Here is a 16,180-nt window from a genome sequence, read left to right on the forward strand (position 1 = left end):
CTGCCTATTATTTTCTTAAAATCTGTGATGATCCAAAACCTGAATCCAATGGGTACTTCTTAGCACCCATCCAATTTGACACCTCCTTGCTAATCTTTTCCTTTTGAAACTGCCTTTCCTTGATTTCATCATATTCTTCTCTTAATTCCCTTTCCCCTCTCCCAATTCTTTTTTTTCCATTTTCTCAAGCTTTTTCTCTTCTTCTCACACAGTAATGTTGATACTTCTCATATATAAGCAAGCCTCTTTTCTATTAGTTATGGAGTTTCTCCTTTTTATTTCCTCCATTCTGTTGTCTTTAGCTATTATCAATGCCTACCACTCCCTGCCAGTTCATTCTCTAGAGTTTCAGAAATCCTTCTGGACATTGCCACTTGGATTTTCTTAAGATGTAAATGAAACAAGTCCAACATCAAGCTCATTATCTCCTACTTGAATCTTCTCTTGAATTTTCTATCTCAGTTAGTGACATCACCATTTATTCAAAAACCTTCCACTCCTAAACCTGCCTGATAACTCATTTATCCTTGAACTCTCACTTCCACATCCAGTTGACTGGATGTTGCTGGTCCTCCTAAAATTAATTCAACAACTTATCTCAATCCTCATTTCTCCCCCCCGACAAAGGCCACATTTATTTGTTTTTTATTTATTTATTTTTATTGGAGTATAATTGCTTTACAGTGTTGTATTAGTTTCTGCCACACAGTGAAGTGAATCAGCCATATGCATACACACATCCCCTCCCTCTTGGACCTCCCCCCGCAATCCCACCCAACTAGGCCAACACAGAGCACTGTGCTGAGCTCCCTGTGCTATACAGCAGGTTCCCACTAGCTATCTCTTTTACACATGGTAGTGTACTTATGTCAAACCTAATCTCCCAATTCATCCCACCCTCCCCTTTCCCCAGTTTCCACATGTTATCTTTTAGTTTAAACCTTCACCTACCCTAACCTATCTTATTGCAAAAACCTACTAAATATAGGCACAGTGCCTCATTTGTTCTCTTTCAGCAATGATGCTTTTGTCACACTGCTGCCAGATGTGATCATTTGCTTCTTTATTTAAAATTATGATGGCTTCCTATGCTTATGAGACAAGCAGGTTTTTCATTCATTCATTCAAGTAATATAGTGAATACCTGCCATGAGGCTGACACTGAATAAATGTTGGTTAATGAAGTATAATATTCTCTATGTTTTTCCTCTACTTAATAATCTAATTCTAACGTAATTCTATGGATTAATTTTTTTCTTCCCAACACACCCTCCCCCCATGTCTATACCGTCCACTGGTTCATTCTTTGAGAGGTATTCTGTACTCCAGCTATTCATATATATTATACATCCTGCTAAGATATCATGCTACATTATCCTGGTGACTCCTGCTTGTTGAGGGACAATTCTCCATGGGTCACTTACATTTTTGCATTTCTTGTGAGCAGAGGCACTCACTGCCTTTGTTCTGGATTATCTTTTCCAGGATGTTTGTATGGCAAGCAGTCTTAGAAGACTGGATAGTGTCTTCCTCTGGAGCAAAGGGCCGGCATGTTTATTGCCTGTTGGAAAAAAAAGTTGGGCTCCCTAAGCTCGGGGTTTCTCCCCTGTAATGCAGCCCACTGTATGTGCAAGTGTTACCTGGCCCTTGGTGGGTCACCCATGGGAACTGGGACCCAGGAACTGGTATAAGAAAGTGCTAACAGTCTGGCTATGATAGCTGTGAGTAGTAAAGATCTTTCTGTTTGATTAAGGAATTTCATGTTTTTTGCCAGCTTCTATGAAACTGTTGCAAGATAATTTGTTAGTTTGCTAATAGGATAAAATCTCAACATTTCACAGTTCTTGACACTATTCATCTTTCAAGATCCAGCTTAAATATTTCCTCTTTGATGAAAACTGCACTGATTCTTCCAGGAAAACATTTTTGCAGATCTGTGATTTTCCAGAGCATTGCCCTTTAGAGTAATTGACACACCATGTTGTGACTATGCTTTCCAAGTCTGTCTCCTTGCTAGATTAATAGCCCTTTAGAATCAGATACTAAGTCCCAATTACCTGCATCTATGGAATGCACATTAATATATTCAATAAATACTGATGAATCAATGGATATAATTTTCTTTCTTTTCCTGATTTCATCCTAGTCATTCTCATCTTCTTTCTAATATCTGAGGTATTGAGGAACTTATTTAAATTTTCCTTTCAAAGCAACATCCTCCTACTGTCATTATGTAACCACTGGAAAAGATGACTTCTATACCCTCTAGCCCAATTAGAAATTTCACCACTCTAGAAATGTGTGCTTGTTTGAATTGCTTCTCCAGTTGTGATATAAGGCCAAATTCCCAAGAATACAGAAAATAACTTCTTATTGAACATCCTTGGTTCCAATATTTTATATAAAAGTGGCTTTATCTTACTGTATATTTCCTTGCACCTAATTGATACTCTCTTGTTAAAATGTTTGCATTTTTCTTTTTAACCCTTAAGATGTTATAAACCACAGCTTGACATTAACTGAATGTCTTCTTGACTCTTATTCGTGATCTGGGGCATCACATTGTCATCAGGCTGTTTTAGTTGATACTGTTCGTAACTATTCTCTTAGTTTTCCACCATCCAGTCTTCTATTATTCAGGCAGCATTTTCTACGGTACTGGTTTTTACCTAACTATCTTTTAGAATTTGCCATAAAAAGAGTCAGAAAAACATATGTAGGAGAATGGTGGGCAGGGCAATAGAAAAAAACAAGTTTGAGTATTAGTCATGATAGTACAAGCCTATGCTTCATAGCACACAAACCACCAAATATCACTGGCTTGACTCAGTGGGTCCAGGTGACTCTCCAGGAAAACTTATCTTCCATACAGTAACTTGACATTTGAACCTACTTAGATCTTGAGGCTCTCTTTTCTCCTCATCTTAGTAGAATGTCTCAACAGGGGAAGAGTGAATGGAGAGTTCATAACTTCTTCAAATCCCACTGGCCAGAGGTAATCACAGGGCCCCATCAAATTACAAAAGCAGAGAATACTGGTAATCATTACTAATGAGAACAGAAGTAAATTGATCTAAATTTTGAGAGAAAGGGTTCAATCATGTGAAAGTACATCAAATTTGAGAGGAAATGAATATTAACTAGGTACCTACTGCAGAAGTCCCCCAATTTTTTTTGTTTTATGACATCCTCAGAATTTCTAGACCAAAGTAAATAACTGTACTGTCGATTTGAGTGGTTAGGTCCAAACAACTTAAAATGTATTTATATACTAACAACTTAGTCATTTTTTGAGAAAAAAATAATACACATAGTTGAAGGAAAAAAAATTTTTAGTATTAATCAAGTCACTTACCAACAACATGTGTGGGCCTCTTGGGCACTGTGTACCTCTGAGGCATTGAAATCAGATTGGATACCACTACCTTCATTTCCTGTTCTACACTGATTTTCATGCTTATTTGCTTTTTGTCCAGCAACCAACAAAACTCAGCTTCACAGAGATATGATGTCACTGAAAGGAATGTAGTATGATTTAATGTTGAAACTGTGAACTACCTGGAGCTAGTAGTTCACACAGTGGCTGACAGATTTCAAATATTGCTGTAGTTTCCTTGAAAATTTAAAATATCCCACGCTGCCTCTATAAATGTGCTGCAGTCCCCTGGGGTGCCTCAGTGCACAGTTTGGGAACCATGGGCCTATTGTCCCAGGTGCTATATATAGATCACTTACTCCTCACAATAGTTTGGAAGGTAGATGTTATTATTGCCAAGTTGGATGAGAAAACGAAGATCTGAAAAGGGCATGAATTTACCCTAAACCTCCTACTTAGTAATTAGCAGAGCAGAGGCTTGAACCCAAGCCTTCTGGCTCCAGACCCCATTGCATCATGCCATGTGTCATGGGATTTGCAGGATTAAGGTTTTCACAGCTTCCTCTCCCCATGACCTTTCCTGAGTTTCAAGCAACATTGAAATGACTATTTTTTTAAACATGTGGAAGTGCTTGAAGCTCATGGAAATGATTTTAAGTCATGTCTACATTTTTAATTTTAAGGCACACCTGCTAGAAAATAAATTCTCTTGAGCAAAGATTAAAGAACTTTAAAATGGTCTTAATATAGCTCAAGGAAGATTGTTTAAGCTTTGAAATCAAGACAGTACATTTCTAATTAACTTGTAATTATTTACTGATAATTTTTAATATGACATTCAGTATGGACCACATATCACTTTTTTTCCAGCTGTCAGGACAGTCCCTAAACTAAACCTTCTTCACCAGCTGTTGCCTAATTTAATATGCTCCATCTTGGAATTTTTCCAACTCTGCCTGCACATAATTTCTAAGTCTCAACAGACCTGTGTAAAAATGAACTATAATCTTTCATGTTACTCATAGTTCTATTTAATTATCTGAAATACTACCTGATAAATAGTGCAATCAGAAGAATTCCAGTTTAACAGTAACTACTTCCACATCACTTTTTTGCTGTCATCTAATTTGAAACAGGTTTTGGATTACTACCTCTAAATTATGTAAACTACTAATCAATGATTAATTTAAGAATCTTCAGGCTGCTGCCTTTTTTCTTTTTTTATGTGGTTCCTAAGTGTCAATAAATTCAGGCCTAGTCAAATAAAATTTTTTTCTTTCCTAGACTTTTTAGACCTTTATTTTCTACTGAGTTTGTTGAGGAGACAAAAGATAGGTGGTTAGAACCAAAAAGAGTAAATCCATACGACAGAAAATTGTTTTCAAAGCAAAAGTCTCCTAATATAGAATTAAAAGTACATTTATATTAAATGCCTCTGACACAGATTATAGTTCAGAGAATTATCTGAAGGTAAGTGGAAAAACTGTTCTTCATTTAAAACAAAATTCGTCAGTGAATGGAAAGAAAGTGACGTTTATCGAGTACTCTGTAATTGCCAGGCATTCTTATTTATTATTTTGTTTGAACCTGAACACAACAGTGGGGAGTCATTGTTATTACCTTCATTTTGCAGATGAGGCAACTGGAAGCTGAGACTTTGAGGAAATCTCCTAAGTTTACAAATGAATATTACTTAGAGCACATTCAAACTCAGGTGGGTCTGACATCAACATTGCAACATGGCTTTTGCCCACAAAGGTATGCTGCCTCTAGATCAAGATATGTGGGGATGGGCTTGTGTCTTTTATGATTCAGAATATGAAAACATGATATTAATTTTTTAATTTATCAAATATTTATTGAGTACTGCAATATGACTGGCACTTTTCTAGGAGTTAATTGTGCTAATTGTGAATATTGACATTTATTAAGTTGTATAATTTATTTGCATCTCCTAAAAGTCTGATTTATTTTTAACTCTTCTGTTGTTTGACATTAGGGATCTCAAGGGATCCCAGTGAGTTGGTGATTATCTACAGTATTGAAAAAATGTTGGACTTAATCCCAAGAGAACTGTGAATTCGTGTTTGTTTTTCTACTTGGTACCTTGGTGGTCAAGAGTCAATTTCTATGTCCTGGCTCTGTTTTTTCATTTGCATAATGAGAAGAATGAAATGTCTGATCTCTGAGGTTCTTCTGAGTACTGATATTCTAAGCATCCTCATGTTTTATAGGTCATTCCCAATGATCCAGGTGATTTCTGAAAGAGATGCCTTTGGATTGGTCTTTGGGACGTATAAATGAGGTACAGTGAATGAAACCTTTAAAGCACTATGCCAATTGTATTAGTTTTCTATTGCTGTGTGATGAAGTACAACAGATTTTGTGGCTTAGAATAATATGTATTTGTTATCTCACAGTTTCCATGGGTTAGGAGTCTCAGCCTAGTTTAGCTGGATCTTCTGCTCAGGGTCTCACAAGGCTGCAGTCAGGCTAATTCATTTCTGGGGCTTGGTCTTTTTCTAAGCTCTGGTTGTTGGCAGAATTCCTTTTCTTATGGTTGTAGAATGGAGGTGCCCATTTTCTTTTTGGCTGTCAGCCAGGGGCAGCTCTCAGTCCCTAGAGGTTGCTGGCAGTTTCTTACTCTGTGGCTCCCTCATAAGCCCTTTCAAAACCTGGAAGCTTACTTCTTCAAGCCAATGGGAAGGAGTCTCTCCCTCCTGTCTGCTAAGACTACGTCTTAAATAACCATACTAGGTTGAATAGTGTCTCCTGAAATTCATGTCTACCTGAAACCTTACAAAGTGACCATATTTAGAAATGGGTCTTTGCAGATGTAATTAGTCAAGTTAACATGAGTTCATACTGGAGTAGAGTAGGTCCTAAGCTAATAACTCTTGTCCTTGCAAGAAAATAGAGGGATACAGACAAGCAGAGGAAAGACAGCCCTATGGCAGCAGAGCCAAAGATTGGGGTTTGGCTGCTATAAGCCAAGGACTCCTAAGGATTTCTGGTAACCACTGAAGCTAGAAGAGGCAGGGAAAGAATCCTCCTCTAGAGCCTTCAGAGAGGTCATGGACCTACAGACACCTTGATTGCAGACTTTTAGCCTCTAAAACTGTGAGAAAATACATTTCTGCTATTTGCTGAGCCACCAAATTTGTGGGACTTTATTATGGCAGCCCTAGAAAACTAATACAATAACATGATGAAATCACAAGAATAACAATATCCCATTACCATTGCTATATAACATAACCAAATCAGGGAAGTGACTGACATTCTATCATCTTTGCTGTTTCTGTTGGTTGGAAGCAAGTCACAAATTCCTCCTACAGTGAAGGGGAAAGGCTTATACAGGGTACTCATTGGGATCACCTTAGGATGTACCTGCCACATCAATGCAAGTTTATCTTATTTTGTGAGAGTGGACCCTTCTAGTATGTAGGAATTGAATTATCAGCCCTATCTAACTTTCTTTACCATTTCTAATTATTTTAAAATTATCTGAAAAGATATTTTAATAAAAAGATTCATTGTGACTAATTTTTTTTTAATGATGTCTCTTTAAAGTCTACCACTCAATATTTTCTATGCTCTTAATTGTTTTTTTAAAATGGATTTGTTGATACTTTGGCTACAAGTTGTTCTGAAAATGAAAGTTAGTCAATCCTTTGAAAGTATAAAAAAGAGAAACAGACAAATTTATTAGCTAAACACTGCCCTCTTAAAAACATCGTTAGTGGGGAGGACCTTCAAGATGGCAGAGGAATAAGACGTGGAGATCACCTTCCTCCCCACAAATACATCAAAAATACATCTACATGTGTAACAGCGCCTACAGAACACCTACTGAACACTGGCAGAAGACCTCAGACTTCCCAAAAGGCAAGAAACTCCCCATGTACCTGGGTAGGGCAAAAGAAAAAAGAAAAACAGTGACAAAAGAATAGGGATGGGACCTGCACCTCTGGGAGGGAGCTGTGAAGGAGGAAAAGTTTCCACACACTAGGAAGCCCCTTCACTGGTGGAGACGGTGGGGTGCGTGGGGGGGAAGCTTCAGAGCCATGGAGGAGAGTGTAGCAACAGGGGTGCAGAGGGCAAAGCGGAGAGATTCCTGCACAGACGATCTGTTCCAACCAGTACTCACCAGCCTGAGGGGCTTGTCTGCTCAACCGCTGGAGTGGGGTGGGGCTGGGAGCTGAGGCTCGGGCTTTGGAGTTCAGATCCCAGGGAGAGGACTGGGGTTGGCTGCGTGAACGCAGCCTGAAGTGGGCTAGTGCACCACAGCTAGCCTGGAGGGAGTCTGGGAAAAAGTCTAGACCTGACTAAGAGCCAAGAGACCATTGTTTCAGGGTGCGTGAGGAGAGGGGATTCAGAGCACCACCTAAACAAGCTCCAGAGATGGGCGCAAGCCATGGCTATCTGCGCAGACACCAGAGACAGGCAGGAAATGCTAAGGCTGCTGCTGCAGCCACCAAGAAACCTGTGTGCAAGCACAGGTCACTATCCACACCTCCCCTCCAGGGAGCCTGTGCAGCCTGCCACTGCCAGGGCCCCATGATCCAAGGACAACATTCCCGGGAGAACACACGGCATGCCTCAGGCTGTTACAACGTCACACCAGCCTCCGCCTGCTGCAGGCTCCTTTCCCCCCGGCGTGAGTGAGCCAGAGCCCCCTAATCAGCTGCTACTTTAACCCCATCCTGTCTGGGTGTGGAACAGACATCCTCAGGTGACCTACATGCAGAGGCGGGGCAAAAATCCAAAGCTGAACCCCAGGAGCTGTGCAAACGAAGAAGAGAAAGGGAAATTTTTCCCAGCAGCTTCAGGATCAACAGATTAAATCTCCACAATCAACTTGATGTACCCTGCATCTCTGGAATACCTGAAGAGGAAACAAATCATCCGAAAATTGAGGCAGTGGACTTTGGGAGAAACTGTAGACTTGGGGTTTGCTTTCTGCATCTAATTTATTTCTGATTTTATGTTTATCTTAGTTTAGAATTTAGAGCTTCTTATCATTGATTTGGATGCTCTCTTTCATTTTTTTAAAATATGTATATATATTTTTTCCTTTTTCTCTTTTTGTGAGTGTGTATGTGTACGCTTCTTTGTGTGATTTTTGTCTGTAGAGATTTGCTTTAACCATTTATACCAGGGTTCTGTCTGTCCGGTTTTGTTTGTTTGTTTGTTTTTAGTATAGTTTTTAGTGCATGTTATCATTGGTGGATTTGTTTATTGCTTTGGTTTCTCTCTTCTTTCTTTTTTTATTACTTTTTAATTTTTAATAAATTTTAACTTTATTTTAATAACTTTATTTTAATTTAATTTTCTTTCTTTCTTTTTTTCCTCTCCCTTTTCTTCTGAGCCATGTGGCTGACAGGGTCTTGGTACTCCAGCTGGGTGGGTGTCAGGCCTGAGCCTCTTAGGTGCAAGAGCTGAGTTCACAACATTGGTCCACCAGAGACCTCCCAGCCCCATGTAATATCAAATGGTGAAAGCTCTCCCAGAGATCTCCATCTCAACACTAAGGCCCAGCTCCACTCAACGACCAGCAAGCTACAGTGCTGGACACCCCATACCAAACAACTAGCAAGACAGGAACACAACCACACCCATTAGCAGAGAGGCTGCCTAAAATCATAATAACTTGACAGACACCCCAAAACACACCACCAGACACGTTCCTGCACACCAGAAAGACAAGATACAGCCTCATCCACCAGAACACAGGCACCAGTCCCCTCCACCAGGAAGCCTACACAACCCACTAAACCAAACTTAGCCACTGGGAGCAGACACGAAAAACAATGGGAACTATGAACCTGCAGCCTGCAAAAAGGAGACCCCAAATGCAGTAAGTTAAGCAAAAAGAGAAGACAGAAATACACAGTAGATGAAGGAGCAAGGTAAAAACCCACCAGACCAAACAAATGAAGAGGAAATAGGCAGTCTACATGTAAAAGAATTCACAGTAATGAGTTAAAGTAAATGATTTAAAGTATCATTCACAATAATGATAGTAAAGATGCTCCAGAATCTTTGGAATAGAATGGAGAAAATACAAGAAACGTTTAACAAGGACCTAGAAGAACTAAAGCACGAACAAACAAACGATGAACAGTAAATGAAATTTAAAATTCTCTGGAAGGAGTTAATAGCAGAATAACTGAGGCAGAAGAACGGATAAGTGACCTGGAAGATAAAATAGTGGAAATAACTACCACAGAGCAGAATAAAGAAAAAAGAATGAAAAGAATTGAGGATCGTCTCAGACACCTCTGGGACATTAAACACACCAACATTTGAAATATAGGGGTCCCAGAAGAAGAAGAGAAAAAGAAAGGGACTGAGGAAATATTTCAATAGATTACAGTTGAACTTACCTAATATGGGAAAGGAAGTAGTCAATCAACTTCAGGAAGTGCAGAGAGTACCGTACAGTATAAATCCAAGGAGAAACATGCCAAGACACATACTAATCAGACTATCAAAAATTAAATACAAAGAAAAAATATTAAAAGCAGCAAGCGAAAAGCAACAAATAACATACAAGGGAATCCCTATAAGGTTAACAGCTGGTTTCTCAGCAGAAACTCAGCAAGCCAGAAGGGTGTGGCAGTACATATTTAAAGTGATGAAAGGGAAAATCCTACAACCAAGATTACCGAGAAGGATCTCATTCAGATTTGATGGAGAAATTAAAACCTTTACAGATAAGGAAAAGCTAAGAGAATTCAGCACTACTAAACCAGCTTTACAACAAATGCTAAAGGAACTTCTCTGGGCAGGAAACACAAGACAAATGACCTATAAAAACAAACCCAAAACAATTAAGAAAATGGTACATATTGGTAATTACATACATATTGGTAATTACCTTAAATGTAAATGGATTAAATGCTCCAACCAAAAGACATAGACTGGCTGAATGGATACAAAAACAAGACCCCTATATATGCTGTCTACAAGAGACCCACTTCAGACCTAGGGACACATACAGGCTGAAAGTGAGGGGATGGAAAAAGATATTCCATGCAAATGGAAATCAAACGAAAACTGGAGTAGCAATTCTCATATCAGACAAAATAGACTTTGAAATAAAGACTATTAAAAGAGACAAAGAAGGACACTACATAATGATCAAGGGATCAATCAAAGAAGATTTAACAATTGTAAATGTTTATGCACCCAACATAGGAGCACCTCAATACATAAGGCAAATGCTAACAGCCATAAAAGGGGAAATTGACAGTAACACAATAAGAGTGGGAAACCTTAACACCCCACTTTCACCAATGGACAGATCATCCAAAATGAAAATAAATAAGGAAACACAAGTTTTTAATGATACTTTAACAAGATGGATTTAATTGATATTTATAGGACATTCCATGCAAAAACAACAGAATACACTTTCTTTTCAAGTGCTTGTGGAACATTCTCCAGGATAGATCATATCTTGTGTCACAAATCAAGCCTTGGTAAATTTAAGAAAATTGAAATCATATCAAGTATCTTTTCTGACCACAACGCTGTGAGAGTAGGTATCAATTACAGGAAAAAGTCTGTAAAAAATACAAACACATGGAAGCTAAACGATACACTACTAAATAACCAAGAGATCACTGAAGAAATCAAAGAGGAAATAAAAAAATACCTAGAAACAAATGACAATGAAAACGCAATGACCCAAAACCTATGGGGTGCCACAAAAGCAGTTCTAAGAGGAAAGTTTATAGCAATACAGTCCTACCTCAAGAAACAAGAAACATCTCAAATAAACATCCTAACCTTACACCTAAAGCAATTAGAGAATGAACAACAACAAAAAAACCAGAGTTAGCAGAAGGAAAGAAATCATAAAAATCAGTTCAGAAATAAATGAAAAAGAAATGAAGGAAAGAATAGTAAAGATCAATAAAACTAAAAGCTCGTTCTTTGAGAAGATAAACAAAATTGATAAACCATTAGCCAGAATCATCAGGAAAAAATGCAAGAAGACTCAAATCAACAGAGTTAGAAAAGAAAAAGGAGATGTAACAACTGACACTGCAGAAATTCAAAGGATCATGAGAGAGTACTACAATCAACTATATGCCAATAAAATGGACAACCTGGAAGAAATGGACAAATTCGTAGAAAAGTACAACCTTCCAAGACTGAGCCAGGGAGAAATAGAAAATATGAACAGACGAATCTCAAGCACTGAAATTGAAACTGTGATTAAAGTCTTCCAACAATCAAAAACCCAGGGCCAGATGGATATAAAAACACAAATAAGTAAATGGGACCTAATGAAACGTAAAAGCTTTTGCACTGAAAACAGAACTATCATACGACCTGGCAATCCCACTACTGGGCATATACCCTGAGAAAATCATAATTCAAAAAGAGTCATGTACCACAACATTCATTGCAGCACTGTTTACATAGCCAGGACATGGAAGCAACTAAGTGTCCATTGACAGATGAATGGATAAAGAAGGTGTGGCTCATATATACAATGGAATATTACTCAGCCGTAAAAAGAAACAAAATTAAGTTACTTTTAGTGAGGTGGATGGACATAGAGACTTTCATACAGAGTGAAGTAAGTCAGAAAGAGATAAACAAATACTGTATGCTAACACATATATATGGAATCTAAAAACAAACAAACAAAATATGGTTCTGAAGAATCTAGGGTTAGGACAGGAATAAAGAAGCAGACGTAGAGAATGGACTTGAGCACATGGGGAGGGGGAATGGTAAGCTGGGACGAAGTGAGGGAGTGGCATGGACATATATACACTACCAAATGTAAAATAGATAGCCAGTGGGAAGCCACGGCATAGCACAGGGAGACCAGCTCTGTGCTTTGTGATGACATAGAGGGGTGGAGTAGGGAGTGTGGGAGGGAGAAGAAAGAGGGAGGAGATATGGAGACATACGTATACGTATAGCTAATTCACTTGTGATACAGCAGAAACTAACACACCATTGTAAAGCAATTATACTCCAATAAAGATGTTAAAAAAATCCCTTTGTGACTCCTAAGAGATATTGAAATGAGTAAACAAAACAAAACAAAAATCATTAGTGCTCTTAGACATATTATTCAATTGATCAATATACCATTGTGATTCTATCATATACTCAGAGCATTGTACAAGATTATTAAGTATACCTTAGTACATCTTCAGTATTTCAAATGATAAAATGACATGGGCAAAGGTAAGCTGAGACTTGTCAGCCAGTAAAGTCTTTGCCCTTAGATTCCTCTATGTAGTATACACTTACACAAAACATTAGTAAATTCCATCATATTTATTAGATTTTACAGAACAGCAGTTCAGGGTTAGCAGGAACCAACAAAGTAAAGCAATGACTCTACTTAGCTATAGGTACTCTGTGGTTTTCACATTTGTTCTTGAATCCAAACTTCCACAAACACTACGAATGCAGTCAGATTTGTGAACTAATATTCCAGACACATCTCTCATATTTTCCTGTGGATTTCTTTGTGGGCTGTTGGACAGACATGTGTTTTTCTTTGGGTACTGCCATAGAACTCCCTTATGGGATAGATTTCAACCCTTAGTTAGCCTTGGGACAAAAAAAATTTCCTTATATATGAACTTATTACATATCATGTTGCATAACTATTCTGGGTGCACAGCCCTGTACTTTTGGAATACTTTCTAGGGTTTGAACTTTCCTTTCAGAGAAGGTTTGTTTGAAAACATACCAGTTTTTTTAAAGATAGAGGCTTACATACTTTCTTACACAGTGCTGTCAAAATCAGGCTCCTAATCTATTCTTGATTCTATAAAGATCACAATTAAAATTCTCTCTCCTTGCCAAATTCCTATCTTTAATGCTGCATGGATAATCCTTTAAGGTATCAGTATTTAATACAGCCAGAAAGAGGTATTAAATGTGATAACTCCAGAAAGATTATTTGTATAATATCAAGCATGGAAAAATTAAGTACATTTTAGGTCTCTAATCTTAGAATTGCCATGTAATGTAATGAAGTAAAATTGCTTCATGTAAAGAAGTTCATATGTTTGAGTTTCTGGCTCTGGATTTTAGCAAAATGAAGTGTTCTATAGGTCCTTGCCGAAACTTAGATAAAGGCATTATTTCTCTTCTGAGTTTTCTGGATTTGTTCTCTCTGTGAGAGATGTCAGAATCCTATAGATAAAATCAGAAGCTCTGGAGTCAGTTGACCTGAGTTCAAATTTGAGCTCTGGCACTTTTTAGCCATAAAATTGGATAGTATGATGCATCACAGAGAATTTGTGGATATTAAATAATGAATGTAAATTGCATACATGAAGCTTAGCATGTAGGTAGTGCTTAATACGTTAGCTAAAATGAATCAACAAAAATAAAATTTCAACTCAACACACTTCCAAGTGTCTCTGAAGCAAACTTAGGCTGTGGAGAAATTTGCAAATGATCTGAGGATTTTCTTTGGGTGAGAATATTTTGGCACTACCCATCCTAGTAGGAAGGAACAAACATTCACTGACCACCTATTGCACATCAGATAATATGTTAGAATATTTGCATAGATGAACTCATTAAATTCTTGTGCACCCCCAAAAAACAAAAAAAAAAACCTATGAGAGATTCTCATTTCAAAATAAGGAACTAAGCTCAAATTATAATAAGTTGCAGAGCTGTAATTTAAATCCACATCTGTTTGACTTTCTAATCCAAGCTCTTACTGCTTCACCATGCTGCCTCTCAAAAAGCAAAGCTCCCTGAAATTCAGCCATGTTATATGACTTATGTGTGCCATGAAGAGAGAAAAATAAAAATGGAAAGTGATGAAAAATTTTACCATACAGAAAACTTGACATTTCCTGTGAAAATGCATAAATGAATTCAAATGGTGGACAAGCCTAGAAATTTTTTTGGAGGCTTTGAAACATAATTAGGCATACACAATCAGACATATTCTCAGACTTGCTTCTGTAGATCTTTCTTTTTTATTTCCACCCACACATACATGCATTTACACTTGCCTGGATCAATTTGTGTCTATTGACAATCTTGGACTCAGATGCTATGAGGGTGGTTGGAATGGTAGCTGGGAAATAACTACATTTGCATTTTGAAAATATCACATTGGCTGCAGTATGGAGAACAGGTTAGAGAAAAGCCAGATGAATGTAGGGAGATCAGTTAGGAGGCTACTGCAGTAATCCAGGTGAAAGATGGTGATTCTTAGAATAGATTAGTAATAATCTAGAGGATGAAAAGTCAATGACTTTGAGTTAGAACTTAAATCAATGGGACTTTGTGATGGACTGGATGTGAGTGGTTAAGTGAGAAAGGTTCAAGTGAGCTCTTAGTTCTGTAAGGGTCACTAAAATATGGAAACAGAAGTAGAATCATATTTTAGGGGAAAGATCAAAACCTTGCTTTTTGTATGTGCTGGACTTGAATATGCTGAGTTTGAGACTTCCAAATGGAAATGTAGGATAAGAAGTTGAAAATAAAGAAATAAATCTCAGAGAATAGTCCTGGATGAGAGATATAAAGATGGGGGAGGGGGTGATCATAGTATATATGATGATTAAAGCTGTGGATGTGATTTGTCTCAGAAAATCTGAAAACTCTCCTTAACAGTTTATGTTTATGCAGTGATGTCCTCCTGATGTCTGATGTAAGAAAAACAAAAAAACCTCTTAGAGAAGATCAGCTACTTGAACCTGGGCTGCCAAATGCATTTAGCAAGTCTTACAATTTTGGCAGAATATCACATCATCTAAACAGAGGAGGTAAACTTGAGGTGTAAGAGATATGAGATGCAGTGTGCATTCTTGACTCTCCAGACAGTAGATTTTGGAAGGTGATAAGATAGGTCAAAGCTTCTGAGGAAAAAGTTAAACGAATTCTGAAGCTGCCAGTGATACATCCTGGCTGGACTAAAATCAAGGCATTTTTATTAGTCTAGGCAACCTAGAAGCTATTGACATGGTGTTCTTTTATTTTATCTTTTAAAATATAACTTCCACATTGGTATTATGTCAAGAATTTTTCCTTATTGGGGAACTTGAAGTTTGGTACACACGCAAAATGCCTCATCTTTTCAGCAGTGTGGAAAAAAAATGACTTGATCATAAATAACATGAAAATTAATCATGTTTAGGTAAAGAATGGAGAATTTTAAGCAAGGTACATCTTAATTCCTCTACTTTCTTCATAATCAGTGTGCATGATAAGCAGTGTATGTGAGAGGCAAAGTGCTCTGAACATCTCTGAGGATGAAAAAGTAATTTGTTATGTGAAAAATAACAAAACTACTTGTAGCCGATCTACTTACAGATACATAGTTGGTGTGGTGGGGGCTGGTGGGAGACATTGTTCTATTATCACTGACTGTAATAATTTATGACATTTATTTAGTTTGTGCCAAATTTGCTAAATTTTGCCATAGAGTTATCTTTAGGGGCAGTATTGTGTTACCTACCAAGAATTTGGGCTCTGCTGTCAGACTCTCTAGGGACCAGTCCTGGCTTCACTGTTTTCTAGTTTGTGACTTTAGGCCCATTGTTTGCTATCTCCTAAGCTTCGTTTATCCCATCACAAAATGGGATTAATAGTGTCTATTTAATAGGGTTGATGTGAACATTAAAGTGCTTTGCATCTCATATAAAGTGCTTAGCATAATATTAGCATAAGCATTTAGTAAATGCTCTGTAAATGTTAGCTATTACAATGACATTGCAATTCTATAGAACAAATCAAGTAACTCAGTGAAAGCTCTTTCCATGAAAACTGTCCTATGAAAGAATTCTTCCA

At 37.7% G+C, this 16,180-nt stretch overlaps 1 long non-coding RNA gene across 1 annotated transcript in view; it reads left to right on the forward strand.

Annotated features, from left to right (window-relative positions):
* Positions 1-16,180, forward strand: part of LOC136792944 (uncharacterized) — a 197,544-nt gene that overhangs the window by 33,532 nt on the left and 147,832 nt on the right. Inside the window, exon 2 of the long non-coding RNA XR_010837588.1 lies at positions 5,010-5,090. This is a non-coding gene — a long non-coding RNA (uncharacterized lncRNA). The remainder of the gene's footprint in view (positions 1-5,009; positions 5,091-16,180) is intronic.

This window comes from Kogia breviceps, chromosome 17 (genome assembly GCF_026419965.1).
Source record: "Kogia breviceps isolate mKogBre1 chromosome 17, mKogBre1 haplotype 1, whole genome shotgun sequence".
NCBI classification, from domain to species: Eukaryota; Metazoa; Chordata; class Mammalia; order Artiodactyla; family Physeteridae; genus Kogia; species Kogia breviceps.